Source organism: Cupressus sempervirens, chromosome 9, assembly GCF_028749045.1.
Source record: "Cupressus sempervirens isolate cs-2001-9-10 chromosome 9, ASM2874904v1, whole genome shotgun sequence".
Classification (NCBI taxonomy): Eukaryota; Viridiplantae; Streptophyta; class Pinopsida; order Cupressales; family Cupressaceae; genus Cupressus; species Cupressus sempervirens.
This window is the reverse complement of record NC_143126.1, coordinates 546112125-546135472: the sequence shown is the minus strand read 5'-3', so window position 1 is coordinate 546135472 and position 23348 is coordinate 546112125.

The window sequence follows — 23348 nt, the reverse complement described above, 5'->3', positions numbered from 1 at the left end:
ACTTGAATTTGCAGGCCTATTAAGTGAGTATGGAGATGTCATCTTTGATAATGTTGTAGAAGGGTTGTCACCACTAAGGCAGATCAGTCATCAGATAGATTTAATCCTAGAGCTAGGTTTCCCAACAAGGTTGCTCATAGGATGACTCCTACTGAAGCTAAGGAGCTAAATAGACAAGTTCAACAGCTATTGAGGAAGGGTTTAATTCGTGAGAGCCTAAGTCCATGTGCAATACCTGCAATAGTGGCACCAAAGAAGGATGGAGAGTGGAGAATGTGCATAGACTCTTGAGTTATAAATAGAAAAACCATCAAGTATCAGTTTCCTTTGCCAAGAATGGATGATCTTATGGACTGCTTGAGTGGAGCTTAGTACTTCACAAAGATAGATCTCAAGAGTGGCTATCATTAGATATGAATACGAGAGGGAGATGAGTGGAAGACTACATTTAAGACCAAGGAGGGTCTATATTAACATAATGATTGAAAAATAGCTATAACTTTCAAACAATATAACATTTTTGAAATCCAAAAGTTGCATCACATTCTATGCTTTGCCTAGTATAAGAAAAAATAATATTTAATTTTGTAAAGTTTTCAATTAGTTAATGTTAGGATTAAATCATATACATAAATAAAAATTACATGCAAATATAAACAATATTAGAAAATAATAGATCACATAGAAAAGAACACAAGACACCAAGATTTAATGTGGTTTGCCCAATCCCTAGGCTACGTCCACCAAATGACAAGTTCGATATTATTATGATCTAGTGATAGCAACCTGATTACAATCCGTAATCCCTTACAGCTCAATACTGCCACAAGAACCAATTTTTGCATCACCACACTGAAACAATCCCTAACCCTAAGTTTTTTTATACAAGTATTTTTCTACTTTAGGGTTATAATTAATAATTACATGTCGGTCCAAAATTATGATAAAATAGAAAAAAGAAAATTGGGAGCTCTTCCCTTGAACCCCTAAATAACTGTAGCTTAATGGCCCCGACTATATTGGGGGCTACCACCCCCAAACCCCCACTCAAGGCCTGCCCAGTCCTGAACCCCACTAAGGAATTATAGAGTATGTACAGTACTTCCTTGATCAATCATCACAATCTAACAATCTTTCACTTAGGGACTAATTAGGCTCCACACTAAACAACAATCTTTGACTTGGAGATTCATCCTATAGCTATGTTGCTACTCCATGAGGCTCTCACCCTAAACTCTGTTGCTCTTTTATTCATGTTCAATCTAGAAGACCAACCAAAGTTGAAGATGTGTTCAGGTTCTTCCTTGTTGCTACCTTTGTGAACATATACATGTTGGATTGTCATCTGTATATATCTTGTCCAACTTTAACTATCCATCATCTAAAACTAATTGAATGAAATGGTATTGCAACTGTATGTGTTTGGTCTTTGAATGTAGAGCTGAATTATTTGCAAGATGAATGGCACTCTAACTATTTGTAAACAAATAATTATCCTTTTGAGCGTGTCCCAATTCTTTCAAGAAGAACTGAAGGCATATCATCTCCTTAGTTGCCTCTGTAGCAGCAACATACTCTTCCTCTATAGTGGATAAAGCATTAACCTTCTGTAACCTAGAAACCCAGCTCATAGCTACCCCACCAACCTATAGTACTCCACCTAGTATCAATATCTCCTACTAAATCTGAGTCAACATAGCCTTGTAAATCAGTAGTAGATCCCTTAAAGTGTAAACACTTACTAGATGTTCCTCTTAGACATCTGAGAATCTATTTAACTGCATTCCACTGCTCAATTCTTAGATGACTCATATACCTACTAACGACTCCCACTGCATATGCAATATTTGGCCTAGTACAACCACAACATACATCAAGCTTCCTATAGTTGAAGCATAGGGTACATTGGACATCGTATCCTCCTCTTCTTGTGTCTTGGGACATATCTCCTTAGTCAACTTCAAATGACTAGGTAAAGGTGTGTTGACAGCTTTAGCATTCTCCATAAAGAAACATTACAACACCTTCTCAACATAATCAGTCTGAGATAGCATCAATTTTCTATTCTTCCTATCTCTACAAATCTTCATACCAAGGATTTGTTTTGTTGTCCTCAGATCCTTCATAGCAAATGTATGTGTTAACTGGCATTTCAACCCCTTAATGTGATGGACGTTAGACCCAGCTACAAGCATACCATCAACATATAAACATAAAATAATGTAGCTATCATCATCTAACCTCTTACAATAAACACAATTATTTGAATAATGCCTATTATATCCATGTTCATGCATAAAACTATCAAATTTTAGATACCATTGATGAGGTGCTTGCTTCAAGCCATATAAACTTTTCTACAATTTGCACACTAAGTTCTTGTTACCTTTGACCTCAAATCCCAAGGCTAAGCCATATATATCTCTTCATCCAAATCATCATGAAGAAAGGTTGTTTTGACATCAAGCTACTCTAAATGCAAATCTTCAGTAGCCACAATACTTAAAATAGTGCAAATAGAATTCATCTTAACAACATGAGAAAATATCTCATCAAAATCAATGCCCTTTTTCTATGTAAATTCTTTTACAACTAACTTGGCTTTAAATCTTTTCTTACCTCCATCCTCTTCTTTCAACCTGTAAACCCACTTATTCTATAAAGACCTTTTACTTGCAGGAAAGTTGCATAAATCCCATGCCTTATTTTTAAGAAAAGAGTCCATTTCATCTTTCATTGTAGACTCCCACTGAATCTCAGTATCCACCTGCATAGCTTCATCATAACATTCAAGTTCACCAGCATCAGTAAGTAAAATAGAATACAAAGAGGGAGAAAATATTTTTAGAGATTTAATTAGCCTTGTTGACCATCTAACATTCACTAGTGTGTGTGGTATTTATTTTTGTGACTTTTGCACATCATGAGGAATGGTTGGAACATCATCTTGTGGAGTATCAACTAGCACTACATAATCATCTTTTTTCTTCTCATGTTGCCATAATAGATCTTTGTACAACACTTTCTCATTGACTATGACATCTCTATTTCTTACAATTGTACTGTTTTCATAATCCTAAAGCCTATAACCAAATTCATTAATGTCATTCCAAAAATTACACATTTCTTTGACTTAACTTCCAACTTGGTTCTATTTTTAAAATCTATATGAGAAAATGCTTCACAACCGAAGGTTTTGAGAAAAGAATAACTCACCTTCTTAGCAGTCCATGCGTCCTCTAGAATACCACAACCCAAAGGAGTAGAGGGACCTATATTAATCAAATATACAATAGTATTGATAGCCTCTTCTTACATGTGTAAGGGAAACTCAACATGCAACCTCATGCTCCTTGCACACTCCATTATAGTCTTGTTCATGCATTTAGCCACTCCATTTTCTTGTAGAGTCCTTGGAACAATTTTCTATCTATGAATACCATAATTGGAGCAATAATCTTCAAATTCATGACTACAATACTCTCCACCATTATTAGATATGAAAAATTTTAATTTCTTACTAATCTCATTTTCAACCAAGCATTTTCATTTCTTAATGATTTGAAATACATTAGATTTTTATCTAAGAAAATAAACCCATACTTTTCTGGTTGCATCATCAATGAATGTAACATAATAATGAAAGCCACCAAGGGAAGATACCTGAGTCGGTTCCCATTCATTGGTATGCACAAGCTCTAATTTCTCCTTTTTATTTTCCTTCCCAGTTTTCACAAAACTCACTCTCATTTATTTTTCATACACACAACTTTTACAAAAATCCATATTAACACATTTCAAACCTAGTAAAACTTTCTTTGAATGAAGTACTTTCATACCTTTCTCACTCATGTGCCCAAATCTATTGTGCCACAACACTATATTTGAATCTACAATATCTATTTGTTCTCCTTGCTCAATTGCAACAATTGTTCCTAAACGTTCATTTTTCTCTAAAACAATTAAAGTAGAAAGAACAATATGACTTGTACAAAGATATAAGGTGCCTACTTTCACACCTTTTGCTACTACAAGGGAACTTTTTGAAACATTCCAATTTTTATCAATAAAAGTAACTACACAACCCTCATCACCAAGTTGCCCTACTGAAATTAAATTCTTACTCAACCTTGGAACATGTCTTACCTCATGTAGTAGCCAATGATGCCCATTTTGCAACTTAATCTTAATTTTTCCCTTTCCAACAATCTGATAGGGTTCATTATCCCCCAAATAAACAAGTCTAAAATCCCCTTAGACATAATCAATGAAATAACCTCTATGAGGTGTAGCATGAAATGAAGCACCAGAATCTAAAACCCATGAATCACCAACACTTTTTAAAGATAGAAGTAAAGCATCCTCTTCGAATTTGTTACTTACCACATTTGCCTCCCTGTCTCCATCTAGTTTATCTCCTTCATTTTTCTTTCAAGTCCAACAATCTTTCTTTTTATGCCCTGGTTTCCCACAATTCTAGCAATCATTTGATCCTCTTGATTGAGACCTCCTCCCCTTTGACTTTCCTCTTGATTTCCCATGATTTTTAGAATTACTTCCTCTCTCAGTCATTTTGCCTTGATTTTGTGCGTTCAAAGCACTTCCTGATGTAGATCCATTTGAGGTTTTCCTGCGAGTTTCCTCACTCAAAATAACATTGATCACATCATCATATTTTAGGGTACTAGATTCAGGAATAGAATTACTCATAACCATTACCCAGCCATTCCAGCTTCCAAGCATAAAACACAAAATCAAGAGAGCCCTAATTTCTTCATCAAAATTGATACCCATAGAAGATAACTGACTAGTAATAGTATAAAACTCATTTAAATGATCCATAACATATGCATCTTCTGTCATTTTCATATTAAATAAACACTTCTTGAGAAATACCTTATTTGAAGCAAAGGTTTTTTCATATAGTTTCACTAGGGTTTGCATTAACTCTTTTGTTGTCCTCACTTTTGTAGTATTAAATGCCATCAATGGTGCCAAGCATAATCAAATTCTTTCAAGTACCTTTTGTTGAAAAGTTCTCAGTCATCATTTGACATAGATCCTTGATTCTTGGTTTTGCCTTCCAATAGCTTCCATAAGTCCTTTTGATAAAGATAGTCTTCCATTTGCATCTTCCATAACTAAAAGTTCTTCCCATTAAACTTCTCAACCCTCAGCTTACCCTCATCTGCCATCGCTCCCACTAAACCATGAGACTTTCCTACACAGGATAACTGAAAAACAACCTCACTTTGATACCAATTGTTAGGATTAAACCATGGACAAAAATAACAATTACATGCAAATATAAACAATATCAAAAAATAATAGATCACCTAGAAAAGAACGCAAGACACCAAAATTTAACGTGGTTCACCCAATCCCTGGGCTACGTCCACCAAACAAAAAGTTTGATACCATTACAATCTAATGATTACAACCTAATTACAATTCATAATCCCTTATAGCTCAATATCACCAATAGAACTAATTTCTACATCACCACACTGAAATAATCCCTAATCCTAAGCCCTTTTATATAAGTATTTTTACCGCTTTTAGAGTTATAATTAATAATTACATGTTGGCCCAAAAGCCTAATAAAATAGGGTCCAAAATTATTTTTTTTGGGACGAACCTTGCTGAGGAATTATGGAGTATGTACAGTACTTCCTTGATTAGTCACCACAATCTAACAATTAAGGTGGTCAGACATGGAATTTTTTTATTATGGAAAAGTTATAGTAAAAAATTCATATTTAATCATTTATTTGAAATAAAAATACCCAAAAACATGTGTCATATCTAGGCATGAGTCTACTTTTTAATCTATAATTATATTTAAAAATACTATTATTTTATTTTGATTAAGGTGGTTAGACATATGCTTACATTTTATTTTTGCCCTAAAATTTTTGTAGTACTACATTAAAATCTAAAATTTTGATAAATCAAATTTTTTTTTTCTCTAGATAAGGCCTAGTAATTTAGAAATTACATTCAATTTCCTGCAAATTGTTTTCATACAACTTTTTTATATAAAGCCCATAACTACTTTAAAATTATGTGTCAACGTAACATAACTATGATTTGTTGATTTTTCATTGCTAGTTACGACCATAGTTTGGTTGACTATGATCCTGCACATACTTTGAAAAGAGATGCATAAGATAATACATTTAATAGAATATATAATTACTTTTATAGTAAGAAGAGATATTTGATAAATTAGTCTACAAGAAATATAATTATGTTTTAGCTTTCATTGGGATTATTTTAATATTTATATTTTTTATTCAAGAAAGATTGTTTGGCTAAAAATGGTTATAGTCAAATGAAAAAATTATGTACGAGATAATTTTTTTAGTATAAAAAACTATTAATTTACTAGGAATTGGTAATATCTTGTCATTTGCAAGAGAATATTTGATGGTTTATTATATAGGAAATACAAAGATTGTTGAGGTTTTGGTAGGATTGGTTTAAACTTAGTACCTTTTATTTAGAAAGTTTGTTTGGTTTAAGTTAGTTATACTCAAGTGGAAAGAGATGTGTGCAAGATAATCCATTTAATAGAATACATTATTTTCTATTTAGAAATTAAACGTATCCTGTTATTAGGAAGAGAATATTTGAGGGACTAGTTTATAAGAAATAAACTAATGCTTTAGATTTCAATATCACTTATTCATAAAGTTTGTGTGACTTGAAATGGTTATATTGAAATGGAAGGAGATGTGTGCAAATTTAATCAAAACCTTTAGTAATATGAAGTCCCTAAGTCAACTTTGATTACCTTTCCACAAGGTTACCTTTAACTAGTTGTTGACTTAGAATTTACTAATGTTTTCATTGTTGATCTTTATTTTGTGATATGCACAAATATTCCATTTAACATAATACATAATTAAATAAAACTCATATTGCTTCTCTCTAGTTTATGGTCTAGTCAATTTAATCAAAATAGTTGTATTTCTACAATCTATTTTTGTGCTCTGATATTTTTGGATAAAGATTAACATTGATGTTTTGTCTCATACATCATAATCTCACATCTGAATGAGAACACAAATAATCCAGAAAATTGTTCACTGTGAATATTCTATAAACATTATATTCAAATGTATAAAAGATTACAGATAATATTTTGTTAAAAAATAATCAATCAGACAATGAAAAATAGAATTATATAAGTTTAAAAAAATTTAGCATCGTTGAATTAAAATGATTGATTGACTTAAAATGACTATTAAATGAAAATAGATATGCACAAAATAAACCAATGTTCAATAAAAACAAAATTATAATGTTTCATGTTCTATTTTTTATTTGTTTTTTATTATTATTTTTAATATCATAATCCTTGATCAGAATGGAAACAGTGACACTAAAATTTATTTACAACCACTGCTCTAACATAAATATGCATTGGCTAACACTGCTAAAACAGGGACTAACACTGCTAAAACAAATAAAACATTCAGAGAGTAAGCATGAAATTGACCATAAAACATGAAGCAGAAAATATTTATTAAGTCGATGTTGCAGTTTTGTTTTCTTCCTTCTTTTTGTTTTCTATTGTCTCCAAGGGTAAAGTGCAAATATATTCTCCCAAGCAAAAACATGGCAGAATTGATGAGAAAATCAAAGAAGAGAATCCGTTTTCCTCACCTAAACATCAAGATAAGACTATAAATGTTGACCAATTTTTCGAGGTAAATAAAAATAAATGGATTTTTAGCTTTTGTGAAGTTGGAGAGGATTCCCTCGTTGATTTATAATTAACCTTAGCAAACGAGGAGGAATATTTGGGACGGCTGGTTTCCATTCCACTCTATAAATTGGATTGTATTTGAACTCGTTAAGAACATAGAAAGATGGCCATAATAATGATGGCTTTGATAGTGGGAATGGGCGTTTTGATCTTAGCTGGTGAGGACGATTTTAATCTGTGCTATAAAAATGAGTGTCTCTCTCTTGGAGCGTGTGCTCTCGGGGTGGGATTTTGTTCTGGATAATATGGGTCTTAAACATCACGGAAGAAATTGAGCTTGGAAAAATAAGTGAATTTTGACTATTTAGTACTTTTTATACTAGAAATAAAGTCTCAGTGTGTGATGTTTATGCCATCCCTATGATCTCTTTATTTGCTCTATGCAATTAGACTTTGCTCTTGAGAAAGAAAACTTTGAACTTCTCAAAATAAATAATCTCTACTATTATGATATTGTTATAGTTTAATAATTATGTTTTATATGTTGTGAGTTATGAGACTTTGAAAAACACAATGTGGTTGTATTGATGTAGTGTATAATTGAATAAATCAAATTTGGATAGTTATTAATGTATGTCATTTTATATCTATATATTTTATTGGGAGCATCTACAAGTTATTTAAATAAACTTTAGGCTCTAGGGGAGATGGTCACTATCATTACATGTAGTATATTATTTTGTAGCCTAATGAACATAGATAAAAGGGAGACAATTATGTTTTAATATGTATATCTTTTTGTTTTAAATTAGTCATATATAACAAGGAGATGGCCACTTCATTGTATGTAGTGTGTTATGTAGCATCTAATTTTCTTGGGATAATAATAAAAAAAAGAGATAGATGGTTATCTTTTACTTCATAATATCTTGTTTTCTTATATGAATCATAGATAAAACAGAGGTGGTTATATTTTATTGTTACTATATTGATTCATTAGATTGATAATAGATAGAAGAGAGAGAACCACTTTAGGCAATACAAACTCAACCAAAGTTATGCTAACAAAGTATACGATGAAATTTAGATTCTCTTAAAACTAAACATGTCCATCTTATTATTTATTAGCATATGTGCAATAACTCTATCTGTGATCATATTGACATATTAATGTCTTGATTGGTTACTAGATATTTATTACAAATGAAAGATAAACTATAAAATTATTATTTTTAGTTCATGATGCATTAGAATCTTTAATATATCTATGAATAGATGAAAGAAATTACTATGGGTTAATCACCTTTTATGATGCTTGATCTATATGAGGAATCACTTGCTCTCAACTTAGAATGTTCCAAGTTATGGACTTGTGGGGATGTGTTTCAGTCCTCCTTTACATTTGATAGAATGCAACCAGGGAGATGTAGTTTTTTCTTATTTTTCTTCTATTTGACCCATGATTTAAAAAGTAAAAGAGGCAAGATTTAAAAAGAAAGATGTGGATTGAAAAGAGAAGCTCACAATGTCTAAGAGGATTTCAAGCAAGGAGAATACTCAGGTACCAACCATTGCATTATATGGGATATGAAATAACTTTATTCAACATTGAACTAATGTTTTAAATTGAACTTTCTCGGTCACACAGATGTTCCATTTGTTTTGCAGCCATAATAGAGATTTGCAAGCATAGGCAGTGCAGCATAGGAGAGATTAAGAAGTTGAAAAAATAAGCGATGCAATGGCATTCTTCATTTATCCAATGATACACTAATGATCTATAATATTGATTTATCTAAGTTTGAATATATATCTTAAATTTATTCTAAATAAATCTTAGGTTCAAACTTATTCAATGGTTGATATAAATTTGAATATATATCTTAAATTTGTTTTAAATAAATGGTAGATTCAAGATATATCTTTAAAATTTTGCTATGTAGATTATTTCAAGAAAATTTGTTTTATATGTCTTTTATCTTGTATCTTAAAATATCATAAAGACTAACTTCTTCCAATTAGATTCTCTATCCCTGAAAAAATTAGTCAAGATTTTGTATTTCAGAGTTCATAAAGACTAACTCCTTACAATTAAATTTCTCAACTCTTTTGAATATGTCTGGTAGTATATCTCCTTTCTTAATTTCAAATTCTCTTTATTTCCTGTTGCTCAGCGGCCATCAAAAGATTAGAAACAAAATGCCACCATAGTTTTAAAACATATAAGAGAATCCACAAAAAGCATTGATTTTTTTTAGCATGACGGATAATCCACAGTAATAGTCTTTCCCCTTTATCGATGAAAATTTACCACGGCACAAATACTTAGATTAAGAAAGTTTTCTTGTCATTAGCTTTTGGCCATTAAAATATCACAGAGAAAACTAGTTTAATGCTCAAATAACTGCAATATAAGAAATTCTTTGCTATTAGCAATTAGAAATAGGAACTAGAAATATCTGGTTATTAGCAAGAGAGTAATTTAGGGATTAGTTTATATGAAATAAAATTATATTTTGTAGTTAATATTGTTTATTCAGAAAGTAAGTTTGATTTAAAATGGTTATATTCAAATGAAAATAGATGTGTAGAAGATAATAAAATGAAAACTCATCTTACTTTCATTTATTTGGTTGTTTTGACAAGTTATTCAATTAGAATGGTGATGTTTTCATTATTCATCTTTTTTTAATAAACAGTAGATTAATTGTAAATGCAGACTTTTTGTATCATTACACCTGATCTCTAATTGTTTATCTTGACAATTTGTTCCATCCAAATAGTTGCATTTCTATAGTTTATTTTTGTTTTCTGATACTTTGATAAAAAATATATAACAATTAGTGATCTCTCATCAAAACAAAATATTAAAAAAATTGTTCAGCGTGTATTATCTAAAAATATTATATTCAAATGTACATCTTACAAAAATATAGCCAATCAGACAATAGAAAATAGAACCTTGCTATATTGGTTGTAATGGAACAGTGTTGTCAATGTGGTTGTGAATTTATTGAATAGACCGAACCTTGTGGATGTGTATTGGCATTTGGCGCTGCTTATTCAACAGATCACTCAGTTATGCAATTTTTTTGATTCTGTGTATTTTATACATATCCCTCGTCAGTAGAATGGTGTGGCTGATTGCTTGGCTAAATGAGCCTGTGAGCATGTGCTAGATTGGAACATTATTGATCATAGGATGCTTCCCTTGATTTATCTTAGAAGCTGATTTAGCTCAACCTGATAAAGCTCTTTACAGCTCTTTGTTTCTTCTATTGTTATGTTCTCTTTGGTATTAAGCCAGACCAAAACTTCAAGCTATGTAAAGGAATTTGAACATGAATACAATGTTTTAAACTTCTTTTTAGTAATCGTAAGCTCTCCAACTTATGTTTTGATTTGTGTTACTGTTAATGTCTGATATCTCAACTTCTGTGTAAAATATTTACTTTGAAAAATCCCCCATGATTATTAAGGGCAAAAGAAGCCTCGAAAAGGATGAATCAGAAGCAAATAAGCACCCAAGAAAGTCTTAAAGGAAAAGGCTATGGATCTCAGTTTTAGATGATGGAATAGTCTTCAAGTTGTGTAATACGTATAAATCCAAAAGATGACAGAGAAAAAAGTAGGGTTTTAAAGCAAATAACACAGAATTATTATAATTTCTCTCCCTTTTTTGGTTTTCAAAAAAGTGATTTCTCTTATATGTTTTTAAACTATGGTGGCATTTTTTTTCTAATCTTTTGATGACCACTGAACAATAGGAAGTAAAGAGAATTTGAAATTAAAGAGATATACTATCAGACATATCAAAAGACCTAAGAAATTTAATTGTAAGGAGTTAGTCTTTATGAACTTTGAAATACAAAACCTTCATTTATTTTTTCAGGACAAAGAATCTAATTGGAAGGAGTTAGTCTTTATGATATTTTAAGATATAAGGTAAAAGACATATGAAAAAAATTTTCTTGAAATAATCTACATAGCAAATTTTTAAAAATATATCTTGTATTTGCCTTCTATTTAAAACAAATTTAAGATATATATTCAAATTTATATCAACCATTGAATAAGTTTGAACCTAAGATTTATTTAGAATAAATTTAAGATATATATTTAAATTTAGATAAATCAATATTATAGATCATTAGTGTATCATTGGATATATGAAGAATGACATTGCATCACTTATTTTTTCAACTTCTTAATCTCTCCTATACAACACCGCCTATGCTTGCAACTCTCTATTATGGCTGCAAAACATCTGGAACATCTGCATCACCTAGAAAGTTCAATTTAAAACATTAGTTCAATGTTGAATAAAATTATTTCATATCCCATATAATAAAATGGTTGGTACTTTTAGCTGAGTATTCTCCTTGCTTGAAATCCTCTTAGACATTGTGAACTTCCCTTTTCAATCCACGTCTTTCTTTTCAAATCTTGCCTTTTTAACTTTTTAAATCATGGATCAAATCTAGAAGAAAAATAAGAAAAACCTACATCTCCCTCATTGCATTCTATCAAATGTAAAGGAAGACTAAAACACATCTCCACAAGCCCATAACTTGGAACATTCTAAGTTGAGAGTAAGTGATTCCTCATATAGATCAAGCATCATAAAAAGTGATTAACCCATAATAAATTCTTTCATCAATTCACAGATACATTAAAGGTTCTAATGCATCAGGAACTAAAAATAATAATTTTATAGTTTATCTTTCATCTATAATAAATATCTAGTAACCAATTAAGACATTAATATGTCATAGATAAAGTCATTGCACATATGCTAGTAAATAATAAGATGGACATCTTTAGTTTTAAGAGAATCCAAATTTCATCATCTACTTTGTTAGCATAACTTTGATTGAGTTTGTATTGCCTAAAGTGGTTCTCTCTCTTCTATCTATTATCAATATAATGAATCAATATAGTAACAATAAAATATAACCACCTCTGTTTTATCTATGATTTATATAAGAAAACAAGATATTACGAAGTAAAAGATAACCATCTCTCTTTTTTTAATTTGATTATCCCAAGAAAATTAGATGCTACATAACACACTACATACAATGAAGTGTCCATCTCCTTGTTATATATGACTAATTTAAAACAAAAAGATATACATATTAAAATATAATTATCTCCCTTTTATCTATGTTCATTAGACTACAAAATAATATACTACATGTAATGATAGTGACCATCTCCCCTAGAGCCTAAAGTTTATTTAAATAACTTGTGGATGCTCCCAATAAAAGATATAGATATAAAATGGCATACATTTGTAACTATCTAAATTTGATTTATTCAATTAGACACTACATCAATACAACCACATCATGTTTTTCAAAGTCTCATAACTCACACCATATAAAACATAACTAGCACTTGCACCTCCGAAATATAATATAAAAGGAAACTTAAAGATCTAAACAATAAACTAATTATTCTTAATTTGAAGTAGTTAAATTTAATTATTTTAAAATTCATATATATGTATTATAAAATGAAAAGAATTGTAGAAGGGGAAAGCAAAAATAAAAGACCATTAAATTGGTATGTATTTTGTTCACAAAATAAACTATTTTAGAGGAAAATAGTAGAATCTTTTAGGCACATTTTTGGTTGCAAGTTTAATACATTATATGTATTACATGGTAATGAGTAGTTTGTTTTTGGAACAATAAGAAATCAATTTCTATAAAAAAATGATTTCCATCACCATAGGGGACATCTTCTCATAATGTTTGTAACACAACAACTTTATTCATTTGGGAAAAAGGATATTCAAATGCATAAACATAGCCAAAAAAAAGTTGATAAACTATCACACATAGACTTGTATGTATTAAGGGAGCACTAATGAGAGTTATTTCAATCAAGATTCTTCTTTTCTCCTAATAATTGTAATGGATTATTTTTTCATTCTTGTTCATGAGAGTTATTTCAATCAAGATTCTTCTTTTCTCCTAATAATTGTAATGGATTATTTTTTCATTCTTGTTCATATCGATGAAAGGAGAATGTTGGTTCTATTTGAGAGTTGTCTAGTGATTTAACTCTTGATATAGTTGTAAAAGTCAAACCCTATCATTTTATCAATTGTTACTATTTGAAGCATCAATCTTATGACCACAAAAATTCTCTTAAAAGATTTTCTAGCACATTGAACTAATAACTGGCAAACATCCAAGTAGAGAAGTAATATATTTCACGAGATGCCAAAACATTTTACACAATTTGAACCCTTCCAACAAGATATAACCATTGGATTTTTTATTTTTTATGTTTATCTTCAGTCTTAGAAAAGATCCACAACCATATATCCTTAACAGAAGGTTGGACTAAGAAAGGAATGCCCAAATATCTAACAATGTGAAGTTGCAAGAGAAGTTAATTTAAGAAAAAACTATGTATGTGGTCCAAACTTTTATTATTTAACTATTTTTATTTAGTGCTTCTACTGCCCTGCCTCAATGGCTTTCATTTTGTGCTTCGATGCAATTGTAGTGAGTATTTTGAGAGCAATAGCTCCGACAACCCTTCATTCAAATCACTATTTCAGGCCTTTTCTTGACACTAAGTGTAAGATCAAGGTGGAATAGAAGAGTGCATTAGAGGTGCATCTCTTAAGAATGGCAGCTAGGGAGGCTAGGCACTTTCCTGTGGTGATGGAATCAAGTGTTTCAATTTATGTTGGCTTCAGCTTTATTTTCCCATTTCAATTCATGATTAATAACAAACATTGTACAATGTTTTGCAAGTGAAATCACTAGATTGTACGAATAATGAAAGAGTACCCAATTAATCCTTGCAATAATCTTTTTACTCCCATGTCTGGTTCCTTTACATGTATGTTAATCATATGGGTTGTGCCCATTTTTTATTGTTGCCTTCGCTACTTGCTACCAATTTCATCACAAATGGGAGAAATGAGTTGTTACATGAAATCTTGGGTTGACTCCTAGAATATATATTTTGGCAATATAATCAGTCAATATTGTATTTTTAAATAATTGTACCAATATATTGAAAATAATTTATTTTATATAAATTGAATAATGTGTTTTAATATCTAACAATATAAAAAAAAAAAATTATAAGTTTTATACAAATCTATTAATGTGCAACTGTTTCAAACATTAGCAGAATTGATTAAGAGTCGAAGAGTGAGAGAATCTCAACCTCATCTCCTCATCTCTTATGATTCTTTGTGCACTATCTCATATTTAATAAAAGGTTTTTAGTGCCAACCTCAAATTTAAGTCCGGCAAATCATAAAACTAGAATTTGCTGTCCATATCTAGTCTGCAACGGGCATTGCCATTGCCTTCCTCTACCTATCAAAACTCGGAAAACATTAAATTTATTCTAGTTTAGATCACTAGAACTTGAGAAATGGATATCTTCTTATCTTCAAAAAAAGTGTGAAGAAATTGCATAGTCATTAATGGGGGCTTGAGGCTTGTATGGGCCAAGGAAAAATTCCAAATTGCTGCTTCAATCAAAAGAGAAGTAATGAAACAGTGAAAGTGCCACCAACAACAGAAGTCATATTTAGTGAAATTGTTACTTTTGGTGGGAACAAAAGGAGGCCATGGACATCATTGAGAAAAGAATGTTGGCTCTCCAAGTCAAAACATTCATCATTTTATGATTTCAAAGTGCAAAAGGTAGGCGATGAATGAAAAAGATGTTCCAATTGAATCACATATCTAGTTTGTAAATCAGATTGTGATCTAATAAAAGATATCACAGTTATTGAAATATACACAATCAATGCAAACCATAAACAAAAACAACTAGTTTTTTTTATAGACGGACAGGTTTAGATGAAAGTCTCACCTATAATAGCATGTAGGCTAATTATTAAAGTATAACAATATCATAATAGTAGAGATTATTTATTTTAAGAATTTCAAAGTTTTCCTTCTTAAGAGAAAAATCTAATTGCATAGAGAAAATAAAGAGGTTATAGGGATGGCATAAACATCACACACTGAGACTAAATAGTCAAAGTTGACTTATTTTTCCAAACTTAATTTCTTCGGTGATGTTTAAGACCCATATTATCCAGAACAAAATCCCACCCTAAGAGCACACGCTCCAAAAGAAAGCCATGTCTGAGGTGAGATACAATCTTTAAGACCCCAACACTCATTTTTATAGCACGGATTGAAATCGTCCTCACCCGCTAAGATCAAAACACCCATTCCCACTATCAAAGCCATCATTATTATGACCACCCAAAACAATTTCATTGCCGTTGCCATCTTTCTATGTTCTCAACAAGTCCAAATACAATCCAATTTATAGAGTGGAATGGGAACCAGCCGTCCCACACATTACTTCTTTCTTGTAGATTTGATCGAGATATATGGGGCCAACAGTCCCAAATATTCCTCCTCGCTAAGGTTAATTATAAATCAATTGGGGAATCCTCTCCAACTTCACAAAAGCTAAAGATCCATTTTTTTAATTTACCTCAAAAAATTGGTCAACATTTATTGTCTTATCTTGATGCTTAAGCGAGGAAAATAGATTCTCTTCTTTGATTTTCTCATCACTTCTGTTGTATCCTTCAGAAAGTTTTTGCAACTTTGACAAAAGAAAACAAAAAATGATTCATGTGAAATTTCAGTTATAAAGGTGTGATTCAAACTTTTGGTTATGGAAATGGAAAAGAAAATTTCCTCAAAATTATAACTTCTAAATGAAGAGTTGAAAGGATGTTCATTTAGCCTCAAAAAGTTGTACCTTTTTTTCACTCAAAAAGAATTATATTTCAAAAAGAGTTGTTAAAATCCTATATTATTGCATTTGAAACTCTAGCTATAGAATCATCAGCTATTGAAATTCGATATTATTTCTTACATTAAAAACTCTACTTGTACAATCATCAAAAAGACTATTTCTACCTACTATAAATGTAATGTTGAACTTAGGTCTTCAAAGATGCTCTCTTTCTCTATATTTTCCTTAAGAAAATCTAAAATTTAATTATTAAAGGGTATAGTGCTATAAGGAGGGAAACATACGAAAATCCTAACTAGATCGATTGTTCAATGTATCAACTTAGGAATCATAGCTAGTACAACTATATTATAGAATCACAAAGATTTTAAAAATATACTTCTTAAAGGAGTCATGCTACTTCTATTATCTAAGGAACAAATTTTAAGTTTCCTACATCAAGGTGTTGTTGAATATTGTGGTGTTGTCACCGAAATGAAGAATTTTGAAGGTTATGATGTTGTCATTGATATCATCTCTCATCATTGGAGATATTTTATGTAAATTTATCAACATTAATAATTCAAAAAATTAATAACAATCAAACTCCTGCACAAATATAAATTTCTGTCTAAAGCAGTAGAAAACATTGACAAAAAAATCACACAAACTTTCCCTCTGACGTATTTGAAAAGTTTGAGAACTCTTCCACTTATTTTCTTGCCAATAATAGCATTGCCTAGTACGTTTCATTTTTTTCACGAGATTGCCTTTGTAAAAGTGCTCCCCACATAAAAGCAATTTCTCTGATATGCAAATCCAAGCTCCTTTTTCATTTGAGAATGTCGGTCTGACAAAATAATTCTTATCTTTAACTCATGGTGTCCTTAAGCCATAATAATACATACATATTGAATTGACTAGCTACATAATCTTGTCTTAAACAAAAGCATGCTGTAAATTCTGCCATGTTTTTGCTTGGGAGAATATATTTGCACTTTACCCTTGGAGACAATAGAAAACAAAAAGAAGGAAGAAAACAAAACTGTCCAACACCAACTTAATAAATATTTTCTGTAGTAATCTGCTTCATGTTTTATGGTCAATTTCATGCTCTACTCTCTGAATGTTTTATCTGTTCAGCAGTGTTTGTCCCTGACTGCCAATGCATATTTATGTTAGAGCAGTGGAAGTTGTATGTTTTTAACTCTTCTTCATTGACTGTATCTCTGATCAATATGTAAATAAACTTTCAGTGTTACTGTTTTCATTCTGGTCAAGGATTATGATAGTAAAAATAATTTTAAAAAGACAAATGAAAAATAGAACATAAAACGTTATAATTTTATTTTCATTGAGCATTGGTTTATCTTGTACATAAATTTTTTTTAATAGAGTCATTTTAAGTGAATCAAATGTTTTAAATAAATTATGTTAATTTTCTTTTAAAGAATTTATATAATTTTATTTCTTATTGTCTGATTGATTATATTTTTGCAAAATATTATCTGTAATCTCTTATACATTTGAATATAATGTTTATAGAATATTCACAGTGAACAATATTTTAGACTATTTGTGTTCTCATTCAGATGAGAGATCCTGATGTATGAACCTAAACATCAATGTTAATCTTTAATCCAAAAATATTAGAGCACAAAAATAGACTATAGATATACAACTTTTTTGATGGAACAAATTAAGACAAACAATTAGAAATCAGAATATATAATCCAGGACATGGATATTAAAAACAATCTACATAATTTAACAAAAATAATCACAAATTAACATGGGCCGTAAAAACATCAGTAGTTTGATTAAATTGACTAGCCTAGAAGCTAGATAGAAGTGATATGAATTTTATTTAATTATGTATTATGTTAAATGGAATATTTGTGCATATCACAAAATAAAGAACACAATGAAAACATCACTATTCTAATTCAACAACTAGTTAAAGGTAATCTCATGGAAAGGTAGTAAAAGTTGACTCAGAGACTTCATACTGCTAGGGTTTTGATTAAATCTGCACACATCTTGTTCCATTTGAATATAACATTTTTAAGCCAAACAAACTTTCTGAATAAGTAATATTAAAATCTGAAACATATTTTTATTACTTATAAACTAGTCCCTCAAATATTCTCTTCCTAATAACAAGATACTTTTAAATCTTAAATAGGAAATAATGTATTCTTTTAAATACATTATCTTGCACACATCTCTTTTCACTTGAGTATGACTAATTTAAACCAAACAAACTTTCTTAATAAAAAGTACTAAGTTTAAAAGAGTTCTACCAAAATGTTAACAATCATTCTATTTCACATATAATAAACCATCAAATATTCTGTTGTCAATGACAAGATATTACCAATTCTTAGTAAATTAATAATCTATTATGTTAAAAGAATTATCTTGCACATATTTTTTTATTTGACTATAATCATTTTTAACCAAACAAATTTTCTAAATAAAAAATACCACTTAAGATAATCCTAATGAAAGCTGGAACATAATTATATTTATTATAGATTAATCCATCAAATATATTAAATATATTCTATTAAATATATTATCTTATACACATCTCTTTCCATCTAAATATATATTTCCATTTCAAACCAATCAAACTTAGTAAATAAAAACTATTAATCCTGAATCATCCAACAAAAGCTGAAACACAAGCTTATTTAATATAAACTGCCCATCATATATTCTCTTGTGAATCACAAGATATTTCTCATTCTGAGTGACGTCCCGTCAAATATATTTTTCATTCCTAGTGATGTCCCCCCACCGGGAAGTATCATATATAACTTCATTTGTTGCTCAGCAATCAAGAGTTTTGCTGGCTCAGAAATAGACCAATAACAATCAGCCATATTGTGTGGGAAACATGATCAAACATGAATACATGGAATTTCTTATATTGTAGCTGTTTGAACATTAAACTAGTTTTCTCTGTGATATTTTAATGGTGTATCTCTGCCATGGTCCCACCCATTACAGAAATATCAATAATTTTCCATCAATAAAGGAAAAGTCTATTGTTGTTTGACCGTGGATCCCTTTCTCTGTCAGGCGAAAAATATCAATGTTTTTTGTGATTGAGCATGAAAGTAAAATATGCGTTACAGGCTTACAACCATTTGCTTTTGTAATAAGTGCCTGTGAATAATACATCAGTATATGAAGAGGGACATGGCATAAATGCATGAATACTAGAAGAGTGTAAATTGAGTTCAAAAGTGCATCTGGCAGGTAATCTTCACGTGATGAATGAAGTGCTTTTGTAGTACAAATTGTATAAACTTTTGGCATGGGAGTGGCAGCTTTAATAGACAAAGGTTGTTGGAGTGATAAATCACAAGATGATTGAGTTTTTTTATACTCGTTAAGATTAAGATGAAAAATAAAGAAGAATGATAGATAGAGAAATAAGTTGTTATAATCTGAATTTATTGAATGTTTTTTTCTTTAAGAATTTAAAATGATATCGTTGAGGCAATATGTTATTAGAATGTATGTAATAATATAAGACTATTAGTTGGAATAAGGTTCAATATGATTATTTCTTTCAATCATTGTACAAGAATTATAAGAAAGAATAATAAATATAGAAATTACTACATTCATATTAAGAAGTCTGTGATTCATATTGATTATCTTTTGAAGGGGATGCATTAATTAATTGAATCAACACAAGATGCATTGCAAATTTGATCACGCATCAAACACTTGAACCTACTTAGATGGGTACATGCATTCTTAAGGAGAAACTATAAATCTAATGGAAAATCATGGGGATATGATATAATTGAGTTTAAACATGATTTTGATTGTGACATAATCTCTAAACTATGGATGGAGTACTTTATTGTTGCGAGATTACTTTCTCCCCTCCTTTTTACCTAGTCAAGTTTCATTGATCAATTTCATACTTATGAAAAAATTTGAAATACAACACTTGTAGCAAATAGAAATTGCCATGATGTGAATTTGTGTTGTTAGTAAGAGTTTGAGGCTTGATATTGGAATACAATGGATATCAGAGTGACTAGTTCAAGAGCTAGGAATTTGGTAATTTTTATATATGGACTAATGTGTTTGTTGAGACTAATGCAAGAGAGTCTGCGTAAAAGTATTTAGTGTTTCTTGTAAGCAATATGTTAGTGGGGTTTTCTTAATGGTCAAACATCAAATCTTTTGAAATTACTTAGAGTTGATGTTCTTTTTGTACTTCAAAAAAAATTTGACATAAAATTTGATATATATTTCCTAATTGAAATTGAATTAACTTAATTGTTAGATAAAATTTGAATTTAGAAAGAATAAATCATATATATATATATATATTTCTTATTTAAATTATAGACTTTTAATTTTGAACCTAAAAATATCTAAACAAAAAAACATGAATATGATTTTGATCCCAAAAGTTAATAGAAATACCCATCAATCAACATTATTCACACATATAATATACTTAAGAACATCTACCTAAGACAATAGAAAGTATTGGATAAAATACAAAAACTAAACTTTTTAAAGAGCAAAAATATAAAATACTGATATTATTTATTCAGATTTTCTGGATACATTCAGATACAAACTAAATTTATACTGAAATGATATTGAATTGATATGGATAATATTTACATTGATGTTTGAGCATCTTTATATAGTCTTATTTTCCCTTATAGCAACTACTTACGGGAATAACTTCCCACAACTATTTATTGAACTAATTTTATTTATCTAATCTAAATACATAAACTAACCTAATTAATGTAATAAATCTAACATTCCCCCTTATTACATTAATTCAATAATGTAATATTCTCTCTTATTAGAAACTAACCTAATTAATATAATAAGTCCAGCATTCCCCCTTATTACATTAATCCAATAAAAGTGAAAAGCCTTCACTAATATTATTCCTATAGAAACTTTGATGAAGCTCCTTCACCAATCTTTGAAAGTAGTCTACAACTTCATATTGAAAATCCTAATCCTGAAGTTGCCCTCATATCCAAACTTCAGACTGCAAATCCTGAAGTTGACCTCATAATAACATTGTTTCCACCTCCTATTTACTTCTATTCTTTATACCAAAAATCTTGTACTTTTTCACCAACCAACAAACAATATCTCATAGATTTTTTGCAATCAAAAGCAACTGTATCTTAATTTGCTATGATATTATTGATTCGGATTTTCTGGATACATTTAGATACAAACTAAATTCATACTGAAATGATATTAAAATGATATGAATAATATTTACATTGATGTCTAAGCATCTTTATATAATCTTATTTTCCCTTACAACAACTACTTATGGGAATAACTTCCCACAACTATATATTGAACTAATTTTATTTATCTAATCTAAATACAGAAACTAACCTAATTAATGTAATAAATCTAACATTTCTCCCTTATTACATTAATTCAACAATCTAAATACAGAAATTAACCTAATTAATGTAATAAATCTAACATTTCTTCCTTATTACATTAATTCAACAATTTAACATTTTGGCTTATTACAAACTAACCTAATTAATGTAATAAGTCCAACCCTTTTTCACTGTCCAAAATATTTGAAATGTGTGAAAACTCTATAACTTACATTCTTGCTAATAATAGCAAATGCCTAGTACGTCTCATTTTTTTCACGAGATTGCTCAGCTGGGTGGGCTTCACACCCCACATAAAAGCGAAATTTCTTTGATATGCAAATCTAAATTGATTGAGTCCTTTTTCATTTCAAAATGTTAGTCTGACTAAATAATTCTTATACCATAATAAGAAAAACATTGAATTCTTATTGAATGCTGGACTAGGTACATAATCTTGTCTTAAACAAAAGCATGCTGTAATTTCTGCCATGTTTTTGCTTGGGATAATGCATTTGCACTTATCCTTGTCGACAAAAGAAAACAAAGAGAAGAAGAACATTAAACTGCCCAACAACAACTTAATAAATATCTCTAAAAGTTATCTTATTTTCTGCAGTGATTTGTTTCTATGTTTTATGGTTCTTTTAATGATCTACTCTGTGAATAAATTTGTCTCTTTTTGAAGAACGGTCTCCGACTGTCAATACATATTTATGGTTTTTGACTTTCCATGTTCTGATTGACTGTACCTATGTAAACCATTATCTCTACTTGAACAAATTGTCCATATGTTAAATGGAATATTTGAGCACACATCTCTTTTTTCCAATTTGAATATAGCCACTTCAAGCCTAATAAACTTTTCATAGTAAAAATAATAATCTGAAAATAAACAAATTGTCCAAACAAACAATTAGAGATTACTGGGTATGATCAAGGTCAATATTTAAAATTAATCTACATAATTGAATCTAAAAAGTTTATCACAAAACATAGATAAACAACTATAATTCACTATTCTAATTGAAAAACCTATCAAAACTATTGGAATATTAAATGAAATGGTCATTTGCCCCTACAGCCAAATTCCCACCTATCTCCATGACAGCTTGCAGAACAATCAAAAGAATTTATTGCTTGGTAGGTGAGTTTTTTGAAATTCAGAAATGAGGGGGAAAACATTTTGCAAGTAAGACAAAAGGAATGTTCTATTCCATTCGACCAAGCAGAAGAAGTTGAAGTTGAAGAGCTTAGAAGTTGCAAAGAAGAAAGAAGAAAAGTGATCAGCAGATTAGTCATTGCAGAAACAGAAGGAATCATTGTCGTGCATGCAATTGCACATGTTTCTACCTGTCATTCTGTAAGTTCATAGTTTATTGTTTCATTCGTCCTATTGAAGTGGTGATTGCTCCAAGTGTTATTGTATGCAACCATTAGAGCTGTAAGTTTGAAGTTTGAAGTTTGAAGTTTTCCAGATT